Source organism: Rattus norvegicus, chromosome 5 (assembly GCF_021556685.1).
Source record: "Rattus norvegicus strain SHRSP/BbbUtx chromosome 5, alternate assembly SHRSP_T2T, whole genome shotgun sequence".
NCBI classification, from domain to species: Eukaryota; Metazoa; Chordata; class Mammalia; order Rodentia; family Muridae; genus Rattus; species Rattus norvegicus.
The window spans coordinates 24260358-24287211 of record NC_141538.1 but is presented as its reverse complement, the minus strand read 5'-3'; the positions used below and the strand labels follow the sequence as shown (position 1 = coordinate 24287211).

General features: G+C 40.3%; 1 pseudogene across 1 annotated transcript; it reads right to left on the bottom strand.

Annotated features, from left to right (window-relative positions):
• Window positions 1–9363: 9363 nt before the first annotated feature.
• On the bottom strand, window positions 9364–10526 carry Ube2cl1 (ubiquitin-conjugating enzyme E2C like 1; annotated as a pseudogene). The gene has a single exon (XR_015620120.1). The product of XR_015620120.1 is annotated as a ubiquitin-conjugating enzyme E2C like 1 (transcript).
• Window positions 10527–26854: the final 16328 nt, after the last annotated feature.

Sequence of the window (26854 nt, the reverse complement as noted above, 5' to 3'; positions counted from 1 at the left end):
TGCCTTCATTTCATATAATTGTATTCATGTGTTTGTGTCAAATTTTAACACACTGCGGCCATGTCCCTTTTCATTACTGTTGATTTATTGTGCGTTGGAGTTATTTTATTTTTGGGGCAAGTCCAATTAAATTGTGCATTTTCCAATTTATGAATATAAGTATTTGGACAATGCATTCGAAGTCCTGATGGGTACACATTGCCTTATAAATGGATATTCTCAATGCCTTAGAAACATTAAGATGATATATTTTCACCTATCAAGTGTTTCATAAAGCCATAAAATGCTAATTCTTTTTTTTTATTATTAACTTGAGTATTTCTTATATACATTTCGAGTGTTATTCCCTTTCCCAGTTTCCGGGCAAACATCCCCCTCCCCCCTCCCCTTTCTTATCGGTGTTCCCCTCCCCACCCTCCCCCCATTGTCCCCCTCCCCCCAACAGTCTAGTTCACTGGGGGTTCAGTCTTAGCAGGACCCAGGGCTTCCCCTTAAACTGGTGCTCTTACTAGGATATTCATTGCTACCTATGAGGTCAGAGTCCAGGGTCAGTCCATGTATAGTCTTTAGGTAGTGGCTTAGTCCCTGGAAGCTCTGGTTGCTTGGCATTGTTGTACATATGGGGTCTCGAGCCCCTTCAAGCTCTTCCAGTTCTTTCTCTGATTCCTTCAACGGGGGTCCTATTCTCAGTTCAGTAGTTTGCTGCTGGTATTCGCCTCTGTATTTGCTGTATTCTGGCTGTGTCTCTCAGGAGCGATCTACATCCGGCTCCTGTCGGTCTGCACTTCTTTGCTTCATCCATCTTGTCTAATTGGATGGCTGTATATGCATGGGCCACATGTGGGGCAGACTCTGAATGGGTGTTCCTTCAGTCTCTGTTTTAATCTTTGCCTCTCTCTTCCCTGCCAAGGGTATTCTTGTTCCCCTTTTAAAGAAGGAGTGAACCATTCACATTTTGATCATCTGTCTTGAGTTTCATTTGTTCTAGGCATTTAGGGTAATTCAAGCATTTGGGCTAATAGCCACTTATCAGTGAGTGCATACCATGTATGTCTTTCTGTGTTTGGGTTAGCTCACTCATGATGATATTTTCCACTTCCAGCCATTTGCCTACGAATTTCATAAAGTCGTTGTTTTTGATAGCTGAGTAATATTCCATTGTGTAGATGTACCACATTTTCTGTATCCATTCCTCTGTTGAACGGCATCTGGGTTCTTTCCAGCTTCTGGCTATTATAAATAAGGCTGCAATGAACATAGTGGAGCACGTGTCTTTTTTATATGTTGGGGCATCTTTTGGGTATATGCCCAAGAGAGGTATAGCTGGATCCTCAGGCAGTTCAATGTCCAATTTTCTGAGGATCCTCCAGACTGATTTCCAGAATGGTTGTACCAGTTTGCAATCCCACCAACAATGGAGGAGTGTTCCTCTTTCTCCACATCCTCGCCAGCATCTGTTGTCCCCTGAGTTTTTGATCTTAGCCATTCTCACTGGTGTGAGGTGAAATCTCAGGGTTGTTTTGATTTGCATTTCCCTTATGACTAAAGATGTTGAACATTTCTTTAGGTGTTTCTCAGCCATTCGGCATTCCTCAGCTGTGAATTCTTTGTTTAGCTCTGAACCCCATTTTTTAATAGGGTTATTTGTTTCCCTGCGGTCTAACTTCTTGAGTTCTTTGTATATTTTGGATATAAGGCCTCTATCTGTTGTAGGATTGGTAAAGATCTTTTCCCAATCTGTTGGTTGCCGTTTTGTCCTAACCACAGTGTCCTTTGCCTTACAGAAGCTTTGCAGTTTTATGAGATCCCATTTGTCAATTCTTGATCTTAGAGCGTAAGCCATTGGTGTTTTGTTCAGGAAATTTTTTCCAGTGCCCATGTGTTCCAGATGCTTCCCTAGTTTTTCTTCTATTAGTTTGAGTGTGTCTGGTTTGATGTGGAGGTCCTTGATCCACTTGGACTTAAGCTTTGTACAGGGTGATAAGCATGGATCGATCTGCATTCTTCTACATGTTGCCCTCCAGTTGAACCAGCACCATTTGCTGAAAATGCTATCTTTTTTCCATTGGATGGTTTTGGCTCCTTTGTCAAAAATCAAGTGACCATATATGTGTGGGTTCATTTCTGGGTCTTCAATTCTATTCCATTGGTCTATCTGTCTGTCTCTGTACCAATACCATGCAGTTTTTATCACTATTGCTCTGTAATATTGCTTGAGTTCAGGGATAGTGATTCCCCCTGAAGTCCTTTCATTGTTGAGGATAGCTTTAGCTATCCTGGGTTTTTTGTTATTCCAGATGAATTTGCAAATTGTTCTGTCTAACTCTTTGAAGAATTGGATTGGTATTTTGATGGGGATTGCATTGAATCTGTAGATTGCTTTTGGTAACATGGCCATTTTTACTATATTAATCCTGCCAATCCATGAGCATGGGAGATCTTTCCATCTTCTGAGGTCTTCTTCAATTTCCTTCTTCAGTGTCTTGAAGTTCTTATTGTACAGATCTTTTACTTACTTTGTTAAAGTCACTCCGAGGTACTTTATATTATTTGGGTCTATTATGAAGGGTGTCGTTTCCCTAATTTCTTTCTCGGCTTGTTTCTCTTTTGTATAGAGGAAGGCAACTGATTTATTTGAGTTAATTTTATACCCAGCCACTTTGCTGAAGTTGTTTATCAGCTTTAGTAGTTCTCTGGTGGAACTTTTGGGATCACTTAAATATACTATCATATCATCTGCAAATAGTGATATTTTGACTTCTTCTTTTCCGATCTGTATCCCCTTGACATCCTTTTGTTGTCTGATTGCTCTGGCTAGAACTTCAAGAACAATATTGAATAAGTAGGGAGAGAGTGGGCAGCCTTGTCTAGTCCCTGATTTTAGTGGGATTGCTTCATGTTTCTCTCCATTTAGTTTAATGTTAGCAACTGGTTTGCTGTATATGGCTTTTACCATGTTCAGGTATGGGTCCTATTCTTTCCAGGACTTTTATCATGAAGGGGTGTTGAATTTTGTCAAATGCTTTCTCAGCATCTAATGAAATGATCATGTGGTTTTGTTCTTTCAGTTTGTTTATATAATGGATCACGTTGATGGTTTTCCATATATTAAACCATCCCTGCATGCCTGGGATGAACCCTACTTGATCATGGTGGATGATTGTTTTGATGTGCTCTTGGATTCGGTTTGCCAGAATTTTGTTGAGTATTTTTGCGTCGATATTCATAAGGGAAATTGGTCTGAAGTTCTCTTTCTTTGTTGTGTCTTTGTGTGGTTTAGGTATAAGAGTAATTGTGGCTTCGTAGAAGGTATTCGGTAGTGATCCATCTGTTTCAATTGTGTGGAATAGTTTGGATAATATTGGTATGAGGTCTTCTATGAAGGTTTGATAGAATTCTGCACTAAACCCGTCTGGACCTGGGCTCTTTTTGGTTGGGAGACCTTTAATGACTGCTTCTATTTCCTTAGGAGTTATGGGGTTGTTTAACTGGTTTATCTGTTCCTGATTTAACTTCGATACCTGGTATCTGTCTAGGAAATTGTCCATTTCCTGAAGATTTTCAAGTTTTGTTGAATATAGGTTTTTGTAGTGAGATCTGATGATTTTTTGAATTTCCTCTGAATCTGTTGTTATGTCTCCCTTTTCATTTCTGATTTTGTTAATTTGGACGCACTCTCTGTGTCCTCTCGTTAGTCTGGCTAAGGGTTTATCTATCTTGTTGATTTTCTCAAAGAACCAACTTTTGGTTCTGTTAATTCTTTCTATGGTCCTTTTTGTTTCTACTTGGTTGATTTCAGCTCTGAGTTTGATTATTTCCTGCCTTCTACTCCTCCTGGGTGTATTTGCTTCTTTTTGTTCTAGATCTTTTAGGTGTGCTGTCAAGCTGCTGACATATGCTCTTTCCTGTTTCTTTCTGCAGGCACTCAGCGCTATAAGTTTTCCTCTTAGCACAGCTTTCATTGTGTCCCATAAGTTTGGGTATGTTGTACCTTCATTTTCATTAAATTCTAAAAAGTTTTTAATTTCTTTCTTTATTTCTTCCTTGACCAGGTTATCATTGAGTAGAGCATTGTTCAATTTCCAAGTATATGTGGACATTCTTCCTTGATTGTTATTGAAGACCAGTTTTAGGCCGTGGTGGTCCGATAGCACGCATGGGATTATTTCTATCTTTCTGTACCTGTTGAGGCCCGTTTTTTGACCAATTATATGGTCAATTTTGGAGAAAGTACCATGAGGAGCTGAGAAGAAGGTATATCCTTTTGCTTTAGGATAGAATGTTCTATAAATATCCATTAGGTCCATTTGGCTCATGACTTCTCTTAGTCTGTCTACATCTCTGTTTAATTTCTGTTTCCATGATCTGTCCATTGATGAGAGTGGGGTGTTGAAATCTCCCACTATTATTGTGTGAGGTCCAATGTGTGTTTTGAGCTTTAGTAAGGTTTCTTTTACATATGTAGGTGCCCTTGTATTTGGGGCATAGATATTTAGGATTGAGAGTTCATCTTGGTGGATTTTTCCTTTGATGAATATGAAGTGTCCTTCCTTATCTTTTTTGATGACTTTTAGTTGAAAATTGATTTTATTTGATAATAGAATGGCTACTCCAGCTTGCTTCTTCTGACCATTTGCTTGGAAAGTTGTTTTCCAGCCTTTCACTCTGAGGTAGTGTCTCTCTTTGTGTCTGAGGTGTGTTTCCTGTAGGCAGCAGAATGCAGGGTCCTCGTTGCGTATCCAGTTTGTTAATCTATTTCTTTTTATTGGGGAGTTGAGACCATTGATGTTGAGAGATATTAAGGAATAGTGGTTATTGCTTCCTGTTATATTCATATTTGGATGTGAGGTTATGTTTGTGTGCTTTCATTCTCTTTGTTTTGTTGCCAAGACGATTAGTTTTTTGCTTCTTCTAGGGTATAGCTTGCCTCCTTATGTTGGGCTTTAACCTTTATTATCCTTTGTAGTGCTGGATTTGTAGAAAGATATTGTGTAAATTTGGTTTTGTCATGGAATATCTTGGTTTCTCCATCTATGTTAATTGAGAGTTTTGCAGGATACAGTAACCTGGGCTGGCATTTGTGTTCTCTTAGGGTCTGTATAACATCAGTCCAGGATCTTCTGGCCTTCATAGTTTCTGGCGAAAAGTCTGGTGTGATTCTGATAGGTCTGCCTTTATATGTTACTTGACCTTTTTCCCTTACTGCTTTTAATATTCTTTCTTTATTTTGTGCATTTGGTGTTTTGACTATTATGTGACGGGAGGTGTTTCTTTTCTGGTCCAATCTATTTGGAGTTCTGTAGGCATCTTGTATGCCTATGGGTATCTCTTTTTTTAGGTTAGGGAAGTTTTCTTCTATGATTTTGTTGAAGATATTTACTGGTCCTTTGAGCTGGGAGTCTTCACTCTCTTCTATACCTATTATCTTTAGGTTTGATCTTCTCATTGAGTCCTGGATTTCCTGTATGTTTTGGACCAGTAGCTTTTTCCGCTTTACATTATCTTTGACAGTTGAGTCAATGATTTCTATGGAATCTTCTGCTCCTGAGATTCTCTCTTCCATCTCTTGAATTCTGTTGGTGAGGCTTGTATCTACAGCTCCTTGTCTCTTCTTTTGGTTTTCTATATCCAGGGTTGTTTCCATGTGTTCTTTCTTGATTGCTTCTATTTCCATTTTTAATTCCTTCAACTGTTTGATTGTGTTTTCCTGGAATTCTTTCAGGGATTTTTGCGATTCCTCTCTGTAGGCTTCTACTTGTTTATTAATGTTTTCCTGTGTTTCCCTAAGTGTGTTCATGTCCTTCTTGAAGTCCTCCAGCATCATGATCAAATATGATTTTGAAACTAGATCTTGCTTTTCTGGTGTGTTTGGATATTCCATGTTTGTTTTGGTGGGAGAATTGGGCTCCGATGATGGCATGTAGTCTTGGTTTCTGTTGCTTGGGTTCCTGCGCTTGCCTCTCGCCATCAGATTATCTCTAGTGTTACTTTGTTCTGCTATTTCTGACAGTGGCTAGACTGTCCTAGAAGCCTGTGTGTCAGGAGTGCTGTAGACCTGTTTTCCTCTCTTTCAGTCAGTTATGGGGACAGAGTGTTCTGCTTTCGGGCGTGTAGTTTTTCCTCTCTACAGGTCTTCAGCTGTTCCTGTGGGCCTGTGTCTTGAGTTCACCAGGCAGCTTTCTTGCAGTAGACAAGTTGGTCTTACCTGTGGTCCCGAGGCTCAGGTTCGCTCGTGGGGTGCTGCCCAGGGGCTCTCTGCAGCGGCAGCAACCAGGAAGACCTGTGCCGCCCCTTCCGGGAGCTTCAGTGCACCAGGGTTCCAGATGGCCTTTGGTGTTTTCCTCTTGCGTCTGAGATGTATGTACAGAGAGCAGTCTCTTCTGGTTTCCCAGGCTTGTCTGCCTCTCTGAAGGTTCAGCTCTCCCTCCCACGGGATTTGGGTGCAGAGAACTGTTTATCCGGTCTGTTTCCCTCAGGTTCCGGCGGTGTCTCAGGCAGGGGTCCTGCCGCTCCTGGGCCCTCCCCCACGGGAGCCCAGAGGCCTTATATAGTTTCCTCTTGGGCCAGGGATGTGGGCAGGGGTGGGCAGTGTTGGTGGTCTCTTCCGCTCTGCAGCCTCAGGAGTGCCCACCTGATCAGGCGGTGAGGTCTCTTTCCCACAGGGTCTGGGAGCAGAGAGCTGCTGCGGGCCCGGGATCCGCGTGTGTGGGACCTCCGGCAAACACAGGACGTGCCCGGTCCTAGATGAACTCTTCCTCTGTGTGTCCCGATCTCACCAGGCAGCTCTCTTGCAGCAGACAAGTTGGTCTTACCTGTGGTCCCGAGGCTCAAGTTTGCTCGCAGGGTGCTGCCCAAGGGCTCTCTGTGGCGGCAGCAACCAGGAAGACTAAAATGCTAATTCTTTATGTGAGACAACATTTGTTAGGGCCACAGTCTACAAGTGCTTATGGTTCTTACTGCCTGGTAGATTAAGTGTTTGTGTAAACTCGAGTTGTTAAACTATCCCAGCTTGACTTTGGCTTAGAGTAAGATGAAAATTTTAAGAGGAAAAAGTCCCGGCTTCAATTTTCTCGACAAGCTAAGGTTAGCCACATATCCTGAATGCTAATTAAAGGGACAAAGATTGTATATTTAATCAATGTGACAACTTAGGTTAAACAAGAAGAGATGGCTAATGGTATTAGATTTGTCTTCGGGACAAGTAATATGAGTTTTAAAAATTGATATTCTTAACACTCATTTTTTGTTTGTTTTTTGTTGTTGTTTTAGATTTTAATTTTTTCCTTTTCTTTCTTTTTATTCTTTAATCTTTTTTTATAGTCCAGTCTTTATCCCCTTCCCAGTCCACCCTCTGACTCATCCCATACCACACCCCATTCTCCAAGAGTATGTCTCCCTCTACCTGAGTCCTACCAAACCTCCCCACTCCCTAAGGCCTCAAGTCTCTCCAGGGTTAGGTGCATCTTTCACTGAGGCCAAACCAGGAAGTCCTCTGTTGTACATGGGTCAGGGGCTTCACCATCTCATGTATGCTGCCTAGTTGATGGCTCAGTGTCTGAGAGATCTCAGCAGTCCAGTTAGTTGAGGCTGCTGGTCTTCCTCCAGGGTCGTCCTTATCTTCAGCTTCTTCTAGCCTTTCCCTAATTCAACCACAGGGGTCCCAGTCTTCAGTCCTTTGGTTGGGTGTAAGTATCTGCTTCTATCTCAAGTCAGAGGGCAGCCATGCTAGTCTCCTGTCTGTAAGCACACCATAGCATCAGTGATAGCATCAGGCCTTGGGGTGTCCCCTTGCGCTAGATCCCACTTTTGGCCTGTTGGTGGACTTCCTTTCCCTCGGGCTCCTCTCTATTTTTGTTCCTGCATTTCTTTCAGAAAGAAACAATTCTGGGTCAAACTTTTTGACTAAGGGATGACAACCCCATCCCTCCACTTAATGCCCTGTCTTTCTGGAGGTGGGCTTTACAAGTTTCTTCTCCCCAGTGTAGGGCATTTCCTCTAGGGTCCCTCCCATTGATGCTGGAGAGTCTCTTACCTCCCACATCTCTGGTACATTCTAGGATTCCCCCCACCTCCTATATAGTTCTTGTCAAAGTGTTTTCTCCTAGATTCTTGTCTCAGTTCGAGCTCTACAGCCTGTACAGCCTGGTCTCTACACCTTGCTGGTGTTAATAAATTTTAAATGATGATCATGCTTGCTTCAGGATATTTTTTTTTCTTTTCACTTATTCTCCTCTCAGACATCCTGACTGCAGCTTCCTCTCTAATTTTTTTAAGATAAATGTCCTTTTCTGAGGCACTAAAGAGGGTGACTTCTCTGTGCATTTAGCTGTGTGTATATACATACATGTGTGTCAGTATAAACATGTAAGGATTTTAATGATATTTTTATCAGCACTGCCTCTTTAAGATAAACAAATGCAGGCTTATGCTTAGTCTTTTTGTATCTTGTTGTTCCCTGTTTGGGTAATATCCCCGGGAGGCCTGCCTTTTTCTGAAGGGAAACAGAGCAGCAGTAGATCTGGGAGAGAGGGGAGGTGGGTTGGGGACTGAAAGGAGTGGAGGAAGGGGAAGCTGTGGTCAGGACGTGATAATATATAAGAGAAGAATTAATAAACAGAAGAAAATGAGGAAAATAAATAAATAAAAGAAACAAACAGGTTTTTCATGGTCCATATCTTTAAAGGCCTATGAAAGATACAATTGTGAACATTGCCTTACATGTCAGTTTAAAAGGGACCAGTGGCTCCAGCTGCAAATGTAGCAGAGAATTGCCTTATATGGCATCAGTAGGAGGGGAGCCCCTTGTTCCTGTGGAGACTTGATGCCTCAGCTTAGGGGAATGCTAGGGCAGTGAGGCCAGAGTTGCAGGTGGGTGGGTGGGTGGGTGGCAGAACCCCCTCCCTCATAAAAGTAGGGGGGAGGGGTTATGGGGTAAGGGATTTGCAGAGGGGAAATATGGAGGGGAGATAACTTTGGAATATAAATAAAATACCCCCCCAAGACCTGCTTCAGCCTTAAAAGCACATTTTAAAGTCTGCAGATAATCCTAGTGTTACATCAATATAATACATTTAGAACTATTATTTATCTTTGTGTTTTGAATTTTGAAGAAAAAAATTAGTTTAGCTAAAACAGTTGTTAAAAGTTTAACCTACTACAAAGGTAAACTAGCTGTCTAAAAAAGAGTAAAGTAAAAAAAAAAAAGAAAAGAAAAGAAAAAAATGCTGGACTTCATCCTGTTCCGGATGCTCATAAACCCTGTTGAGAAGTGAGTGCTTTAAAAAAAAAACAAAAACAAAGAGTCTGCTATAATGACTTAAATATTCAACAAATAATTAATTTAAATTGATCTAAAAAGACTACTAATGTGATCTACCTTTATTTATAAATATTAGATATTTAATAACATATGTTTTATATAGGTCTCTGAATCTTCACTGAAATTATCAAAAGATTTTCTAAACTATATAATAACAATAATAACAATAAAATATAAAAAAGTCCATCAAGTTTAACAAAATGAGATAGAAAGGCTGTGAGCATGAGACATTTTTGGTAAAAGAAGATTAAAGAAACGAAAAATGCTTTTAGATGAACACGGACTTTGATTAGTAAGATAAAGATTGTTCCAAATGGAAATGAATAAAAATGTCATGTTAGATTATATTGTAGGAAGATTGCAAAACTTGAAATTTAATAAACATGCAGATATAAGGATGATTAGAATACAAAGGTTATTAGCTTTTCAAAACTATTTTCATTATTTGCGTGTCTTACGTCATGCGAGATCTCTAGTTTTTTTTTTTTAATACAAAAACAACCAACGTGCGTTTATTTAATATACATTGTAAGGGTTCAAGCAGACTTAATTTAAAAAAAAAAACAAATAAAACAAAAACAACAGCACAGCTCAGAAACCACGGAGAAAGGACAGACGATCTAAGAAAAGAGACGATCTAAGAAAAGAGACGACACAAGAGACAGCTGGAGAGCTGGCGCCAGGGCTCTTGGTTGGAGACCTGCTTTGAATAGGTTTCTTGCAGGTACTTCTTAAATGCCGTGGGGTTTTTCCAGAGCTCTGCACCATGTGTGTTCAAAGGGCTCTCGATGTTGGGTTCTCCTAGCAGGCTCTGGATGGAGAGCAAGATGGTCCTGACATCATACAGTGCAGACCACTTATCCTTGAGGATGTCCATGCAGATGTTGCCCTGGGTGTCCACTTTGGGGTGGTAGCACGGTGTGAGGAACTTCACTGTGGGTGCGTTGTAAGGGTAGCCACTGGGGAACTCTAGGGAGAGTTTATACCTCAGGTCTTCATATACAGTGCCAGCCGCTCCGTGGGTGGTTCCTACCCATTTGAACAGGTTGCCTGATTCAGGGAATCCTTTGTCACCAGACATCGGAGGGTCATCAGCTCCTGCTGTAGCCTCTTGCCCACAGGGCCCTGGGCGGCGCCCCCGCAGTGTTCTGCTCCCAGAACTATTATGCTCACCAGTCTTCTCTTGTCTGAGCCTCCTCCGCAGTGATGCCCCCCCTTAAAAAAAAAGATGAAGAAAGGGGAAAAAGGGAAAAAATGAAAAACAAAGAAACAAACAAAGCCCCACAAAGAATCAACCCCACAACCCCATTTTGTGTCGTCCAAATACTGGAACTTGGTTCAATCCGCAGTGGCTAAGTCCTCAAGGCAGGATGATGAGTCTTTCTCTACCTGTGTCCACTTCAGAAGCCATCAATGGAAGAGAGCTTTGACTGGAGAGGGGCAGCGCCAGCTCTTTGGTGCCCAGGGACATTAACATTGCCTTAGGCAGCAACCCTGAGCAGCATGCACATCTACCTGGGCTTTGGCAGAAGAGGGCTGCAGACATCAACACGGCCCTCAGCATCCTCACAGGTCTCACCATGGTGGCTACCTATGCCACTCCCATCCCTCCATCTCCAGGTCTACCTCTCCCCATAGCACATTCACCACTCCAATTTTTCTATCTTTCCAGCCTTTCAATCACATATTCGATTGTAGTAGTGGTGCGTGGGTGCCTTCCACAGCCCCAGTGATATATTCCCCTATATTTAAACATCAACTGCTCCTAGGTAGCTGCGTCATTTTATATTGCCACATTCTCATTAGCATTTGTTATTGCCCCTGTCCCCCCTGACATTTCAGTGGATGCAAAGCAGTATCTTATTTTGTCTTACATGAGTATCTTTTTAGTGTACTTTTTAGCCATTTGTAAATTGTTACAAAAAGTGTTAACATTCTTACTGCATTCAAAAGTTCTATTTTTACTATTGAGTTAGTGGTTAAATGCACTAGATATAATTCTCTGGTTGGACAGGCAACTTGCAAGCATTTAACTCCCATTCTATGAGTTTTCCTAGTACATTCAACTGAAGCATCAATTTTGAAGTTTTTAACAAAGTGAAAATCATCTGAATTTCTTCCTGGTACTTTTGGGTCATACCTGTGAAACCATTGCAATACTGAAGTCTCAAAGATTCATACCTATTCTCTTCTAATGGTTTGAATTTTTACATTATACATTTAGGTATTCGATATATTTTAAATTAATTTTCTATTGGTGCAAGGCAGAGATTCAGTTACAGCCACATGGATATGAGTAACCAGCAAAATTTCTCACATTAAGTTTTGGAAGCTCTCCTCTTGGGGATAAATACTGAGTGAACATGTGGATTTAATTCTGGAATGCAAGTTTTAGCCCATTGATCTGTCTGTGCTGATGTCAGCACGTGTAACTCCTCTATGACTATAACTTTGTAATTTTCAATGTGAAAAGTCGTACGTTTTCCAATTTCTTTCCTGTCTGGATTACTTTTGCTTTTCTTAGACTACTTTCACTTTCATGTGGCTTTTGAGAGAAACTTGGCAATTTCTGTCCTAAAGACAAAACGCCTCTCTGAGATTTACATAGGGATGTACTAGTTTTCTCAGAATGCCCTATAAACAATATTTTTTTTCTGATCCTTTGAGAAAAATACATTTCTATTTAAGATTGACTAGGACAATCAGTGGCAAGAAGTATTAGGGTGAGTGTGACTAAAACACACTAAATGGCATGACTAAAAATGTGATAGTAAGAGCCAGGCTGTGGTGTACGCCTCTGATCCCAGCACTAAGGAGGCAGAGGCAGGAAGATCTCTGTGAGTTCGAAACCAACATAGTCCACAAAATGAGTGCCAATGCAGCTAAGGCTACACAGAGAAACCTTGTCTTAAAAAAATCAAAATAAAAAAAAGGGATAATAAAACTCATTTTGTGAGATTAATACATGATAATTAAAAGATTTTTAAATTGTGTTAAATTTCTTTGAATATTTTCTGTTTTGATGTAAAATTTTACTTTTTGTTAAATTAATTCCTATTTTATTCTTTTGACAATATTATAAATACACAGATGAAAGTGCTCTTTATTTCCATATTTGTTATATTATGGTTATGGAGATATGTATGTATTTTACGAAGGCATATTGAAATCTTATTCATGCTAAGAGATTTGGGACTCCTGAAGATTTTCTAAATACAAAGTCAAGCCCTCTTTTGCTTCTTCCTTTATACCCTGTTACCCCCTCTCCATTTTTTTCTTGCCTCAATTCCCCAGCTAGGAAGTATAGTACACCCAGAAAGAATAGGGGAATAGTCAGACCCTCCTGGGCCCCATCAGTGTTTGACCCCTGCTGAGCCTTGCTGATGCATGTGGAAGGAAGCCTTTTGTTCCTAACAAAGGAATGCCTTCACCTTTCTGTTTGCCCTGAGCGATACCGCTGGGTGGTACACCTGGACGAAAACACTGTTAAATCGGTTCCTGTTTTTTGTTCTTCTTTCTTTGTTCCTGAAGGCGTAAGCCTGTTTTTCCACTGTGCTTCCTGAATTTCTCCACTCAGTGAATTTGGGGTATATATTCAGTGAACCACAGTAAAAGCTTTAGCATTCTCTTAACATGAATTACCTGAGTATGTGTCTAGATCTGGTTCTCGGTACTGTGTCAGCGTAGGGACCTACAAATGGAGGTCCCACGGAGATCGGGAAAGTGAAGAATTTTTCTGACAAGGTCGTCCCAGGAGCCAGCCGGCAGAGAGAAGGAACAAATTGAGTAAAATGACACCACGAATTTGTAGCCTCAGTAAGTGGGAGACAGTGAAGGACACCATGGGAATTGAAAGCATGTGCAAATTAAAATAAAGATCTGGGATAGTGGGGAGTAAACCTTGTGAAAAAGGGACAAGGTAATGGTAAAGTGTTTTTGTGTACGTGTTCTTTTAGAGTTATATTAAAATCTAGAGAAGCAAAGTCAATTCTCATAGATGCTTTTAGTCTTTGGACCCAAACTAGAGATAGTTTATACCCTAGACATGAGAGAGAGTGGGTTTGAGAAAAACAGTCCTCCCGGACTCTCCGTGGATGCTTTGGAGAAAGAGAAGGAAAATGAGCTTAAGCTTTTTCAGAGTTCTCCTAGGGACAGAAGGAAGGCAGAAGACATCCTGCCTCCTTGCTGTCTCCTATTGGAGAAATGCTTATTTCTGGTTCTGGGTTCCTTAGGTAGGATATCTGGGTCCCTTCGGTGGGACACCATCTAGTTCTTTCCCGTCTATGTCTATTGTCTGTCCTTGGTGCACCAAGCTGCCATTGTATGTTTTTTGTTTCATCGCCTGAATGTTGTTCTGTGTTTCATGTTTAAAAGAAAAAATGGTTAAAACTTTATCTGCCCATCATTCACCCCTTGATTTGGTTTTAACTTGTTTCTAAAAAGGAACAAATAAAAAGCAGTTTCAATTGGCCTTCGGGGCCCTGCACCTGTAGCTAGGAGTCTCTTAGAAAAATCCCTGACTATGATTATTGGATGTTGCAGGTGACAAGGTGCTTCTCTTAAAATTACAGCTAGAAAAGGTAAAAATGGTGTTTGGTCTAAATATTAAAGATATGTGTAGCCACTTCATTTTTTGTTTCTCATTGGTTTTAAATGTATAAGTATGCTCTATAGATTATTCGGTATGGTTAAAAGGTTGTAACATTGGTAACAGAAAGTTGGCTTAAAACTGGTAATTTGGATACAGTCATTCTAGACAACACGTGGCATGAGCCAACCCAGGGAAACAGGTCTAAATCGGGATAATATTTTTAAGAAATTTTTATCCTAGAATCCAGACTTATAAAAGAATTTAGGGCAATGTCTCTTTGTTGAGGTATCAAAGCCTGCACTATCACACGTTCCTGTGCAGGAATTGGCAGCCAAACTTTGTAGTATGGAAATGATACACTTGGTGTTGGTTTGGAGAGACTGGACTTTGGAGACTAAATTGTTTGTTGGAGGTTGAGTTTTGCTTTCCAAAGTTGTGACTGTGCTCTGGTGTTACAAGAAAAACTTAAAGATAGTGGTTAAATTTACCAGTATTACATTGGCTACAGTTTGCAGTTTGATCACAGGTTCAGGATTCTAATTCACACATATTTATAATTAAGAAAAAATCGAACAGGTAGAGATTGTTATAGAATTTACGAATGGTTGATGAGCCTAAGGAACTTGTGAGAGCATTACAGCCTGTTTACTTACTCCAACTGCCATTTCAAGAAATATGTATAAAATTATTATACATTTAGAGGATTTTTTATGCTGTTTCTTTGTATCCTGGTGATTGTGGAAGATTTTCATTTAGTGAGCTTGCTTATAATTTTGGAGAGCCCATGAAGTGATATCATTGGAAAGTTTTGCCTCAAGGAATCACTTATGACCCTACATCACATAAAAATTTTGTCACTGCTTCAATACAAGAAGCTAGGACTTTGAATCTTTCAGTGTGTATTATTCATTATATAGACATTTTAATATTACTACAAGTCTTTGCTCTTACAATGTGCTTTAAATTTTGAGGAGTAGCTCTTGCTCCAGAAAAGATTCAATATTCCTTTTCAATATTTGAGACATCGGTTATATCCCAAACAAATTGTGGCACAGAAAATTCAAGATCATTCACTTTAAATTATTTTTAAAAGCTTCTAAAGGTATGGTAATTGGCTAAGACCTCACCTTAATCTTACCGCTGGAGGACTTAAGCCTTTGTTTGATGTCCTCAAGGGAGATAAAGCTGTTATTCTGTTAATACAGAATTGTAAGATAGAGTCATGGAAGTATTTTGAAAATGAACCTGATGAAACATTCCTTATTCCAAAGAACAATTAAAGTGATTATTACAGAATACTGATATTTGGCCTATTACATATACAAACTTTCAGGCAAAATTGTTTTCCTCTATGCATGCTTTTGTATTTCCTGTAAATTTGTGCATGCAGCCCATAGAAAATGTGCTTACTATATTTAGAGATGGTTCATCGAATGAGAAGGTAACACTTATAATTGGATCACATGTTTGTTCTCTTGAGTTCCCCCTGCTTCTGCTTCAGCACAGATTATTGAATTACATGCTGTAGCCACTGTTTTTAAAATGCTAAAATCAAACTTTCAATTTGTATACTGATAGCCAATGTGCAGCTTGTGGTTTGCAATTGACTAAAATTTTTACTCTTTTAGATACTGCTAACCCTCAAAATTTACAATTATTTATGCTAATACGACCGATTTAAGAGAATGTACTGTTTCTTTATAGACCATTCAAGAACTCAGACTGGATTGCCTGGACCCCTTACCGAGGGCAATGCCACAATAGATTTATATACCAGGAAGATTATAGGCCTTACATAGGGACAATTAGCCAAACAATCTCATTCTTTACATCATCAAAACAGTAATAGCTAGAGACAATAATTTGGTATACAAGTCAAATTGTAAATACAAGTCCTCAGTGTCCTCAATTTCTTCGTCTATCACGTAATTGTGTTAATCCTCCAGGACTCATACCTTATAAGTTATAACAAATAGATGTTACCTATATTATTGAGATTCCTTATAATTCTCAAAAACTAGATATTATAAAACACATATCAAAACTTTAGAACAATATCTTAATAAATAAAAAAGGGGGGATTATATCCCTGTATGCCATACGATTATTTAAATAATACTCTTTTTATTTTAAATTTTAAAGTTTGGATGCCAAGGAACTCTTGAGTGTTTATGGTACCCTACAACTAGGCATACTTCTGCCTAGGTGAAATGGAAGGATCCACATATTGGCATATGGCCTGAACCTGTTTGGGTATTTTTTATGGGGAAGAGGGCATGTTTGTGTTTTTCTGTAGGATGTAGCAGAAGAATGCTAGCTGCCAAAGTGCCTGGTAAGACATGTTGATGCTGGGACAAAGAATGATGTTGACCTGTGAGCTTGCTGAGTGCCCTGACAATGGTGACTGGAAAGCTGTTTTGGATGTATGTTCCTGACCCATCTTTGCTTGCCTACATCCAAGATTGAACAAGTTGCCTTGCTTTAAGTTTTTAGATCTTGTGGGACAGAGAACATGGAGACTGTAGAAAATGCCTTCAGAAAATCAAAGAGAAGTCATGACTCTTCTCTTTCTTTTAATGTGACAAGTTATTCTGACTCAATCATAGACTGGTCAATCCAATATTGGAAATAACAGTTTTCATTTGGAAGATTGGTTTTAGACATTTTCAGAGACATTTAAAAATTCACAATTGTTTATATGAAGTTATGTTTACAGTGGATAAAATTGATGCAGGATCTAGATTTTGAACAAATGTTAGTACATGTGTTAAAATTCCTGATATTTTATTATTTGGTCTTTTGTTTCTTCTACAATATTTAATGTAAGGTATATTGATTGTACACTTTCTAATTTTGTTACTGTATTGAAATCTGGCATATACCAGCTTTTGTTTCATTGTAAGTATTATAGGACCTTGATATTCTGAAAAAGGCTTACAAATATTAGAAGAAGTGAGTCAGTCTTTAAACAGAAGCAATAGGATAGTGTGTTTGATTATTTCTGGCATAGTGGTATAGCTATTTAATTAATAGCACTATTGCTTTGACCCAAGAAGTTAAGACAGTTACTTTTGCTGATCATTTAGCTAAAATGTTAAATGTTTTGAGTATTCAAGAAGATTTACACATTTGGAACAATGGATTGATGATCTTTGTTTTACCTGAATGGTGCTAATGGTGGAGATAGTGTTGACTATTCTTCGCAGGAATGCCATCTGTGTGAAGCTGCTGGGGACCAGGGAACTCTGCCCTGGTTGTGCAGACCTCAGGCATGGTTCCATTGATTGCCCATCATTTCAGAGAGGGTCAGCTGATCCCGAACTGTCATGAGAGAGACTTTAGCATCATAGCTGCTATTTATTGTAGCAGCCATTGTTGCTGCAGCCACTGTGGCTACAATGTCTGGGATTGCCTTCCCCCAATCTGATATTAAGGCAAGCACAGTGGATAAACTTTCAGGAGAAGTTGCTGACAATTGGGAATTCTAAATTTAAATCAGCAGTCAGTGCTTTTACAGGAAGAGCTTATGGTCCTTAGTGTTATGGCCCTTGGATGCTACAATAGTTGGCCTTCTGCTTCTTATCACATGTACAAACAGTACTCCCAGTCCCAGGCAGCGACTAAGTAGGTGTTCCTCTCCTTGGCAGAAGACAATCCCTCTGCCCAAATCTGGCTCATCCTTCAGAAGTAGTTAGCCAAAGACGGACAATCTTTGGGACCAATGCCCACCTAACAGGGGCTCTGAGACTGGCAGAAATTCCCAGAGATGGGTAAGTTGTGGGCACCCTAAAGTGTCCTAAGGCAGACACTACTTAATAAAAATTAAAAAAGGAGGACTTGCCAGACCCTCTTGGGCCCCATCAGTGTTTGACCCCTGCTGAGCCTTGCTGATGCATGTGGAAGGAAGCCTTTTGTTCCTAACAGAGGAATGCCCTAACCTTTCTGTTTGCCCTGAGTGGTACACCTGGGTGGTACACCTGTGCAATAACACTGTTAAATCAGTTCCTGCTTTTTTGTTCCTCTTTCTTTGTTCCTGAGGGCGTAAGCCTGTTTTTCCACTGTGCTTCCTGGATTTCTCCACTCAGTGAACTTGGAGTATATATTTGGTGAACCACAGTAAAAGCTTTGGCATTCTCGTAACACGAATGACCCGAGTATGTGTCTTTTCTTAAACCTTGTAGGCCTATGCCTGGTTCTCGGTGCCGTGTTGGCATGGGCACTGACAGGGAATCTTGTCTTGTTTCTGATCTTTGAAAGTTTGCCTGGGTGAGCCTGGTGTTGACTGTGTTGTTCACAGGGGTCCTTACCATGTTGACTGTGTGTGCGCGTGCGTGTGCGTGTGTGCATGTGTGTGTGTGTGTGTGTGTGTGTGTGTGTGTGTGTGTGTGTGTGACCTTTAAGGCTAAACATTCTGGAGTCTCTAATTCCCTCCACCTTGCCCAGTTGTGAGTCACTGTGTCTCCTGTAATTAGAAGCTTCTCAGATGAGGGATGAGAGCTGCATTGATCTATGGGTATAAGGATAAAATCATTAGTAATTAGTTTATGCTGTGTAATTTTAGCAGCACAATAGGATTGGGTTCTCCCCTATCTATAAGCCATAGATTCTTAGTTTGATATGCCAGATATGGGTTTCATCCTATGAAGTGGGACTTAGAGCCAATCAGAAAGCAGATACTTATTTTCGTGATGTTTATGCCATCGTTACATGAATGATTATGTCTCAGCATAGCTTCAAGGAGCCATAGATGTCTGTATATGACCATTGATCCTCTCAGTTCTTCTAGGACATTTTGTTCATGGAAGGTTGAGTTTTGTATTACATATTTTTCTCTATCAACTGGTATAATAATGGGATTTTTAAAATTTATTTCTGTCTTTTATTTTGATGTGATGACATAGTATAACAAATGAGTCAACCTTACATTCCAGGGGTTTATTTTAATTAGTCATGATGTGCTATCATTTAAAGATATATTATTAGTTTATTCTATTTTGTTCAAGATTCCTATAGTCATTGGAATGAACTGTCCTCTCCTTTTATGTAGTCTCTCATTTATGTAGTCTGTGCAGTCATCAGAATTATGCTGGCTCCATGGAATGAAATGGAGGGTCTTCCCTATTTCCTATTTTTGGAAAGAGTTTATAAAGATCCCATGTTAACTTTTCTTTAAGCATCTAGTAGAATTCAAGTATAAAGTTATCTGATTCATGAATTTCATGTGTGTGAGAGATTTTAAAAACATATTAATCTAATTTCTTATCATAAATCTGTGGACATGCATTGATTGTTTGACTAGCAAACTGAGTCAAAATTTATACTTTATATTTGTAGACATATGTTAATTTATATGCCCATTCAGTCTGTCAGTAGGCAACTGTTTTCAGTATTTCTATAAGAATCTTTTTGATGTCTTTAAGGGTAGTACTAATGCCCACTCTCATTCCTTGCCTTTGTAATTTGAGGTTTCTCATTTTTGCTTGGTCAGATGATCTGAAGTTCTGTCAGTCATGTAATGATCTTTTCAGAGCTTTTGATAGAGATTCCCAAGGCTTTCAGAGTCAGTGATTTTTCAGGCTCACTGATGAATGCCTTGTACTAGTGTTGGCATTATCCTTCAACCTTCACCCAGCCAGCTTCTACTTCACTATGCCTTGTACTTCTTGCTTGTGCAGAGTCTTAAGGCGATCTCAAGCTGAGCTCTCAGGAGCTGTTCTCTTCTGGTCACCTACAGGTCTTCAAGAAGTCCAGTGTCACAGATTTCCAAATTCTTGTGTGGAAACTTTTCTCATGCCAAAACTTTTCTTAATATCTGATTGCCTCTGATGGTTGTTTTCAGCAAGGGTCTATCAGGATGAGGTGGTTTGTGCTGGGGAAGCCCTGTGTCATGTTAAGTTCCTGCACTTTCTGAGGAAAATTCCAAGGAATTATGGTGAAAATGTGACAGTTCACTGGATTAAGGCTCAGAAATCTTAGTGACTCCTGCTCTGCCTCCAGGAATGGCAAGCCTGTTGGCTTTCTCTAGGATTGCTGACTGCTGTTACAGTTGTAAGACTGTTTCAGGGTTTAAGAAGAAGTGTTGACAAGGAAGTTTTGGAACCACAGAGAAACTATACTTGCTAAGATGTAGTCAAATGCATATTCTCCAGGTTGCTATGAAGTGTGGTTAATTTCTTGAGTTAAGAAAATGTCATTTCTGGCTAAGTTTTCCAGTTTTCATTACTTTCACAGATGACGGAATTGGGAGTGAGCATCATCTTTACGTGGCCATTTCTACTCCTTTCCTCAACTTTTTCAGTTCGGATAGAAATAACAGTGAATGTGACTTTTCCCAGTTAGTGTACCAAGAAAAACTCCCTCCTCGACCTTCTGTGCTTTCCTTTACCTCATTACAGGGGTCTTTTCAATCTCACAACTCTGTTCAGAAGGTGACACCCCCACCCCCACCCCTCATTCCTTACTTTCTTTGTTAAGGAAAGCACAGGAGCACAGGGACATTGCCCAGAACAGCTGTGCTTCTCCTAACACCCTTTCAGCTCCAGCCCAGCCTCTCTTCAGCCTCTGGCCTTCAGGGCTCTGGCCTGGATTCCTTGCTGGAATTCTCCAAGCCTAGATATGATGTCCTTACAGTCCCTGTGTCTCTACAGTCCCACTGGTCCTCAGCTGGTCCTTGCAGGGTTTAAGCTTTATTTCATACCTCCTGTTCCTTGTTTGTCTTGGTTGCTATTCAATAACGGCAAAGGCTTTCAAACTGGAGCCCAGAGAGCTTTGGATAGAGTGTTCATAGACATAGGATCCTGGGAAAGGCTGCAGGGGTGAAGCTTCACAGCACAGCCACTGATTGGACCTGCTGGGTTATTATCTACTTTATTAAATCTCCCAGTAAAACTTTGAAATAAAGTGCTTTTTAATAAAAGACGCTTGAAAATTACCTTTACAAAAATAATAATTAAAAAACCCTCCATTGTTGCCAAAGACAGGGCAGATAGAATAAAAGGAGAGAAAACAAACAAACAAACAAACAAACAAACAAACAAAAAAAACAGAGGACTGTTCCATGTAGTCAGTTTAGAGTTTCGGAAGTCTTTAGTACTCTTAAAAGACAAACTTTCATACAGTTAAGGAAACTAAAACACAGAGAAGTACTTGCCTGAGGTCAGATAACGGTATGACTGGGGTCTAACGTAGTGTTAGTAAGCAGTGGAGGCTTTTCCTATCCAGAATAGCATAGTTCTCTGCCATGGTAGTGCTTAACAGAATATGTTAGTTCATTTTCTGTTGAACATAACCACATAATGCAATAGGTTTTAAGGTAAGTATGTTTTATTTAGGTTCCATGATTCTGCCTAAGATTACGGAGCCTGTGCTGGATAGTTTAGTGTCTACTTGACACAAACCAACATTATCTGAGAAGGATCAGGTTATAGGACATTTTCTTTCTTTTTTTTATAGAAGCCAGTTTCAGAAAGCCAGTTTATTTCTAAGACTCTGCTATAAACTTTTAGTGGGTACCAATAGTCACCTGTCATACTCACACCAAGTTGTCTGTATAGCCACCAAACAGAGTCTGGCCATCAGCAGACCAAGCCAAAGAGGTACACTGGGCTGGCTCTGCCTTGTTGCTGGTGCTAATAACCTCTTGTTTCAGTTCATCTACAATGATCTTGCCCTCCAAGTCCCAGATCTTGATACTGGGGCCAGTGGCAGCACAGAGCCAGTAGCAGTTGGGGCTAAAGCACAAGGCATTGATGATGTCCCCATCTAATGTGTAAAGGTGCTTGCTTTCATTGAGATTCAACAGCATAGCCTAGCCATCCTTGCCTCCAGAAGCACAGAGGGATCCATCTGGAGAGACAGTCACTGTGTTCAGATAGCCAGTGTGGCCAATGTGGTTGGTGTTTAGCTTGCAGTTAGCCAGATTCCACGGCTTGACCAGCTTATCCCATCCTCAGGAGATGATGATAGAGTTGCTGCTGTTCGGGGAGAAGCGGACACAAGACACCCATTCTGAATGCTCTCATCTTCTCAGAGACACAATCTTTAGGCCAACAGACCAGGTGGCAAAGCCACCTGTCAAGCCTGCTGACATTTGAGTCCTAAGGTGACCCCCGAGCTCACCCACTCATTACTCATGCAGCACAGTAATTAGTGATTGATAGGGGAACCCAGCCCATTATAGGTGATGTCATTCCTGGGCTGGGAACTCTGGATTCTGTTAGAAAGCAGGCTGAGCAAAACTGAAGTACAAGCCAGTAAATAGCACCTCTCCAAGATATCTGCATCAGCTCCTGTCACTACATTCCTGCTCTGACTTCCTTCAGTGATGAATGGTAATATGGGAGTGTAAAACAAATGAATCCTTTCCCCATCAAGTTACTTTGGTAATGGCATTTCATCACAGTGATAGAAACCTCAAGACAGGGCAACAGCTGCTGATGGCCTAGAAGATGTAATACATGGCATCCAAGAAACAGGGACTCTGCATATATGTGTGTGTGGCCCCTCTCTGTTCTTATGAAGCTACCGACATTCATTCAGAAACCTTTATGTCTTTGGATACATTTTACTCTTTACTCTGAATGCCATGGTGATACTAAGATTCTGTCTTTTGATATTCACAATGGAAATACAACATGAACATAGATGAACTGTATTTAAACCATAGCACACAAAAGAATTAGTATCTTCCCTGCCTAAAGTCTTTTGAAAGACATCTCAGCACAGGCACACCCCAATCTCCTTTACTATTTCTACTGAATGTTTTCTTGTATTGGGCTGAGAGTTTAGAAGATGACACCAAATCTTCCCATGAGTACTTGTTGTAGTCAGTTTTTGCTTAAATCTTAGCTATTATCTTTAAGGCTAAGTGCTATTTGGCTTGGCTTAGACTACAGAAGAACTCCTCTCCAACCTTCCTAGTCAGCAATTTATCTCTGGTCCAGTAACCTGCTGCCAAGACTGTGTGGTTTCCATATTATCATGGCTGTCTAGCTCTGCCCTTTTACTAGTATGTGAAAAAGTATGAGTGGTAATTAAGCCAAATTTTGTGAGGAAAACACATCTACCCAGTCATTCTTTGGAGCCATCTTTGAGACCAGTTCATAGTTGAATCTATAGGATCCTGTCTCTTCTCCCTCGTCATCTTCCTCGTTCCTTCTTTCTCTTTCTGTCTCTCTCTATGTCTCTGCCTCTGCGCCTCTCTCTCTCTCTCTCTCTCTCTCTCTCTCTCTCTCTCTCTCTCTCTCTGTCTTTGCCTCTCCCTCTCCCCCTCCCATTCCCTCTTCCTCCCCCCTCTTTGAAAGAGACCCTGACAGGCCTGGCATTCACTTACCTACATCACTGTTTTTGGATAATAAGAAGACAAGTGTGGCTATTTCATTGTTACTGTAGATCAGGTTGTGTCTATATGCATCTGTGTTCTTTTCATAGCAAATGTCATTATTATAATTTTTACTATGGGTATTTTTCTCATAAGTCTTATTTCCTGGTTATGTTATTATTTCTTTTGATTTTATTATAATTTCTTCCTCAGTCATTATTCTAAAGATGCGCTGGCTTTCATGCAAATATCATAAGTACCATGGGTGCAATAAATTGCTACACTAAAAATATATGAGCTGTTTAACTTGTTTCTCACATCTTAAAGAATTTATTTCTATAGGTGACTTTTATGAAATATATTGTTTCAATGTAGGTATGAAAGAGGAATGCTAGTAGAATTAAACTCAAGGCCATAAACATTCTGCCCCAAAGAAAATATCATTTGTCATTATGAATATTCTTGTTTGAGATGTCTTTAGAAAAAGGAGAATTGAGCCTTATCTCTTAAGGCAATCTCAGCTTTATTAGTTGCATTGAAGTTTCTTGGTTCCCAGACCATAAGAAAAGCAAAGTAGACCCCAGGGTAAACCTTGGTTTTCTGTTTTTCTATCTTATCTTACCAGGGACCAAAACCAGGGTCTTCTGAATGAAAACAATAAGGCCCTGTCCCTGAGCCGCCCCCTTTTGGCCTGCGTTTGGTTGATGTCACTGCGTCTTTCCATCAGTCTCACTTGTTTCCTGGTTGGCCTCTTCACCATTTTTACTGCTTCTCCTGGATTCATCTACTCCTTACTCTTAGCTGAATAGGGCTTCCCCATAGGATAGTCCTCATGTGGCTTGTCACCTTACCTTTGTAGCAGTCATTTACTTAGTCTTCTAAGTGTAATAGGCACTTAAAAGCCACTTCTTCCAAGAAAGCATTAAGTCTTCACTTGGGACCAGAAGCTGGCTAAAGGCAGGCTATCTGTTTGCCTTGTTCATTTCTTCTCTCTTCATGGCTGAAGCAAGAAAGGTAAGTCATTCTCTTTAACTGGCACTCACTTCAGACGCCAAAATAGGCAATGCATTAATCTTGAATTCAGTCACTTTGCCGAAGGCGTTTATCAGCTGTACCAGTTCCCGGGTAGAACTTTTGGGGTCACGTATGTACACTATCATCTCATCTGCAAATAGTGATACTTTCACTTCTTCCTTTCTAATTTGTAGCCCCTTGATCTCCTTTAGCTGACTTATTTCTCTGGCTAGAACATCAAGTCCTATATTGAATAAATATGGAGAGAGTGGGCAGCTTTGTCTTGTCCCTGGTTTTAGTGGAATTCCTTTAAGTTTCTCCCCATTTAATCTGATGTTGTCTATCAACTTGCTGCATGTTGTCTTTTTGGTATTTAGACATGTTCCTTGTATCTCTGATTTTTCTAATATTTTTATTTTGAAGGGGTGTTGGATTTTATCAAAGTCTTCTTCAGTTTGTTTATACTATGAATTATGTTGATGTATTTTCCTATGTTGAACCATCCCTGCCTATCTGGGATGAATCCTACTTGATCATGATTGATGATGGTTTTTTTATTGTGGTGTTCTTGAATTCAATTTGTGAGTATTTTATTGAAAACATTTGCATCAAAGTTGATAAGGAAGATGGGTCTGACATATTTTTTTCTTGGTTGAGTCTGTGTGGTTTAGGTATCAGGGTGGATGGATAGATGGATGGATGGATGGATGGATGGATGGATGGATGGATGGAACTAGAAAAAAAATCATCCTTAGTGAGGTAACCCATATCCAGAAAGACAAACATGCTATTTACTCACTTGTAAGTGGATATTAGTCATAAAGTACAGTATAACCATGCCACAAATTACAGACTCAAAGAAGCTAAGTAACAAGGAGGGCCCAAGAAAAGATGCTTGAGTCTCACTGAGAGAAATAGATAAGACATGGGAAGAGTGACAGAGGAGAGTGACTGGATGAGAGGGGCGTGTAAGGGAACTGGAGGGATGAGGTAGGGAGAGGATGGAGAGAGTACTAGGACACACAACTGGATTGGAGTATCCACCTCTGGGAGAAGCTCAAAACTGAGGACAATAGAAACTCCTAAGAGTCTATAAGCATGACCTGAGATAAGACTCCTAGCAATGGGGGATATGAAGCCTGAACTTTCCATCTCCTGTAACCAGGTAAGACTTACAAAGGGACGATGAGAGCATCGACCCAGCCACAAAACCTTATACCTTAGAATTTTATCCTGCCTAGGAGATGTGCAGGGATAAGATGGAACAGAAATTGAGGGAAAGGCCAATCAATGACTGTCCCAGCCTGAGGTCCACTCATGACACTATTAATGGTATTCTGCTACACTTGCAGACATGAACCTATTATAGCTGTCATCAGAGAAGCTTCACCGAGCAACTGATAGAAACTGACACAGGGATCCCAGCCAAACATTAAGTGGAGCTTGGGAAATCCTATGTAAGATGGGGAGAGGAAGAATCGAAGTAGCCAGAGGGGTCAAAGACACCACAAGAAACCCTACAGAATGAACTAACCTGGGTCATGGGGCTCATAGATACTGACCAAATTGACAGCCAGAGAGCATGCATGGGATGGACCTAGGGCCTCTGCACATATGTAACAATGGTGGAGCTGGGTCTTCACGTGAAACTCCTGAGGCAGGAGCAGGGTCTGTCTCTGACTGTATTGCCTGCCTTTGGGTATCTTTTCCCTAACTGCATTGCCTTGTCTAGCCTCAATAAAGGAAGATGGAGCTAGTCTTACTGCAACCTGATATCTGTGGGAGGTCTTCCCTTTTCGGAGGAAAAAAGGAGAAGGGGTGTATTGGTGAGAAGAGAGGTGAGAGGGAGGGACAGGTAGGAGGGGATGGAGGGGAAGCTATGATTGGGATGTAAAGTAACAGACTAACAACTGATTGATGCAGGACTGGGGCTAAGACAGTGATGCCAGAAATCTCATCATAGCAGAACTTCTGAATTTTGCATGTCTCACTGCCTCTTTTAAACCAAAAGCCCATATTGCCATGAAGATGGGTTGGAAGTCTCTGGATCTCTTTATTTGATCTTCCCAATGTTTGCTTGTTCTTTAATCATCATACCGGGACAGCTGACTCAGTCTGCTGAGACCCAGACTTCCTTCCTAAAACTCTGGTAATATGATCATCAGCAAGTATTCTCAAATCGTGTGTCACCTTCCTAGTGACAGCTCCCTTGACTACCCACCCCTCTTCTCCCAAGTCCACCTTTACACTTTGAGTCCACTCTAGTTTTCTTTGGTGTATTTACTTCAGTGACATTACACATCTACTCCATATTAGCTAACTCAACCCCCTGAGAGCAGTGATTACTAAGAGAAGTCTTATAATAACTATGAATAAATACATAGTCATTTATATCATATTTTATGTTTTTAATCATTAGAAATAAGAATGAACTTCTGTAAACTGAAGCATGAACAGGAGAGGAAGTAATTCCACCCCAGGAAAAACTAAAACACAGATTTTTCTCAATGCAAAAATGAATTATGTTTCTCCTGGAAGCTATGTCTTTCAACAAAAATTTCAATGCCAGTTGTGAGATATCTACATATGAGGTGTTAACCAATGAGTTCCA